A 3006-nucleotide genomic window follows, 5' to 3' on the forward strand; every position below is an offset into this window, starting at 1 on the left:
ACGTACGCCTGTAGTCCCCGACCCGGAGGGCAAGAGGATTGCAGGCTCAGGATCGCTCTGGGCTGCGTGGTACCAGCCCAGCCCAGCCCAGGGCACAGAGTGAGACAAGACCCTGCCCAGAACCCTGCGGCTAGTTCAAGTGGCACAGCACGGCAAGCTCTTACACATCAACGTCTACGGGAGGAGGATATTCGGCACCCACACTCCTGGTCCATTTCAGAAAGGTGCCCTCGGAGAGAGGACAGGCCGCTCACCCCGTGACTCCCCGCAGATCAGAACGTACCCCTCGGGTATTCACGGCTGACGGGTTTACTAAACGTCCCGAGCCAACGTGATACACGCATTGCATCTTTATGCCACCGAAAGAGATCGGCGAGCTCCAACAGGTTCATCCACAGCCTCGTTAAAAAAACAAAAACAAAAAGCAGCTCCGGAGTAATGCATCTAACCGGGGACGTCCGTGAGTCTGTACGGCCTGTTCCACAGAGACCTGAGGGCCCCTGCAGGGAGAGCCGTGAAGGGGCCGGAGGTGGACGCCTGTCCACACATCCAGGGCGGGAGAATGCACGGAGTCCGCTCTTCATTCGGGGTGGCCAGCGGTCACAAAGCGCAGGACGAGGCTGACAGGACAGAACTCGTGACAAAGACAGCGCGCTGGGTGGTGGGAGGATTTCCTACCCGGGGGCCAGGCAGAAAGCTCGCCAGCGCCTCTCCACACAGGCCAGGCGCACGCGGAGATGCGCGTCTGTATCTCTGCTGTTCAAGAGGCATCGGTGGAGGCTGACCCTCAGACACGGCTGGGGGAGCCGAGCACTGGCCCAGCCCAGTGAAACACCTGGAGCTGAAGCCCAAATGCCACCGAAGAAGAAGAAGAATAGTAGTAATAATAATAGTTTCTACTATGACAAGTGGCACCCGCGTGGCCAGATCACCTCAGGCCGGCCTCCTGGGGTGAGAGGAAAGACGGCCCACGACTGGAGATGCCCCGTGTTACACTCGCAGCTATCTCGAACTCTGGGCCTGAGCTTCTTTTTACTCAAGGCTAGCACACCACAGCACCACTTCCAGCTTTTTCCAAGTGGTTCACTGGAGATGAGAGTCTCCCGGACTTTCCTGCCCGGGCTGGCTTTGAACCACGATCCTCAGATCTCAGCCTCCGGAGTAGCCAGGATGAGAGGCGTGAGCCGCCGGGTCCAGAGGTCTGGACCTCTAGGACCTTTGGCTTTCACGGTGGAAGGATCTAGGAGCGAGCGATCAGCCCGGGTCCTATCCCGCCAAAGCCAGCGCGGCCACACGTGGCCGAAGCTCGCGTTTTTGTCTCGAAAGTCACTGGATAAAGCCAGGCTGCCGACGGCCAGCGTCTCTCCTTGCCAGAGACGCAAGTGCTCTTTTCATTGGAGATAAACGGCGTGGCAGGCCTGGCCAGGCTTCCCCGGCGCCTCCGGCACTCACGCCGTCCACGAAGGGCCAGTCGGGCTGTAGGGAGCACCCGCCCGAGTCTCCGGGAGGGATAGGAGGAGCAGGCTGCCTAAAACACCGCTGAACCGGGCGGCCCTTTTTCTTTTTCCAGTTTAAATGCAGGCCCCAGCCCCGGGTGGTGCAAATCCACCTGAGAGGACCTGCGTGACCTTTTGTTACCTTTTAGACTGATTGCCTCCAGCTTGATCCCCCATCCCATCCGAAGCACAGCAACGGATTTCTGTTCCTTCCCCCTCGCACGCGGGCTCCAGTGGGGACCCCCAGGGGGAAGGCGTCTTTTGGGGGAGCAGCACCCCTCGCACGCGGGGGGGGGGGACCCTGGGGCAGAGCCGCCTGCTCTCCAATATTTACTTAAGAAGAGGGATCTCCATGGTAACCGCGGGTCAGGTGACTGGCTGACTGAGAGGCGGCAGGCATTTGTCTTTCTTGAATGGGGGAAAACATCGATTATGCCACAGACACAGTCAGTCCAGGGAGGCCCCCGTCTCTCACCTGAGGACCCGGGAGCCCGCGCCTTCCCCTGCTCCCCCACGCACACGCTGGTTCCCCTCTTTTAAGATTCTCATGTTTTCGCCTTGGCAATTAACGGAAATAATGCCGGTGAGACTTGCGTGAGGAGACATTCTGCCCGAGGCCCTCCCCAGCAGACCTTTCCAGAAGGAGCGGGGAGGCCAGGAGAGGCTCAGGGATGAAGACACCAGGTGGGACGCCCCCTCGAGGCTGAACAATGTGAGGACATGGACTTTCTCTGGGACGGTCTGTGAAGGAACGCGGTCCTACGGATAACCGCCACCCACAGACAGCGTGGAGACCCACGGGTGTGCTACCACGTGAGCCACAGCGCCACTTCCGGCTGCTTCTGCTTATGGGGTGCTGAGGAATCGAACCCAGGGCCTCGTGCATGCAAGGCGAGCATTCTACCACGGAGCCACCTTCCCAGCCCTGTGGTTGCTCTTTTTAAAGGCAGTGATTGGTAGATGGCCATGCCATTGGGGTGGCTTCCTAAAGTAAGGCCAGAGGCAGCTGAAGGCTGGGAGAGGAAGGCTGGAAGGGGGAGGTCGGGAGGGGGAGGCCGGGAGAGAGAGGCCGGGAGGGGAAGGCCGGGAGAGGAAGGCCGGGAGAGGAGAGGAGGGCCTCTACACCCCTGGCCTTGGATGCATAGTGCAGCCAGCAAAACAGCGCTGAACATACCTGCCCGGGGATTGGCAGTCACCGCTGGAGGATGGGGGTGGTGCCAAAAGAACCTGTGTTCTTCATCCGGACCCTGCGTGTGTCACCCGAGCCCCCTTCGGCTGCACCGACGCCCACCCAGTCCCACCGCGAGTTCTTGTGAGACGTGCCAACAGACCCGGCCCACGGCTTCCCCCCCCCACAGACCCACGGCTTCCCCCCACGGACCCGGCCCACGGCTTCCCCCCACAGACCCACGGCTTCCCCCCCCAGACCCACGGCTTCCCCCCCCAGACCCACGGCTTCCCCCCACAGACCCGGCCCACGGCTTCCCCCCACAGACCCACGGCTTCCCCC

Source organism: Dipodomys merriami, unplaced genomic scaffold (assembly GCF_024711535.1).
Source record: "Dipodomys merriami isolate MVZ:Mamm:240054 unplaced genomic scaffold, mDipMer1.0.p SCAF_273, whole genome shotgun sequence".
Lineage (NCBI taxonomy): Eukaryota > Metazoa > Chordata > Mammalia > Rodentia > Heteromyidae > Dipodomys > Dipodomys merriami.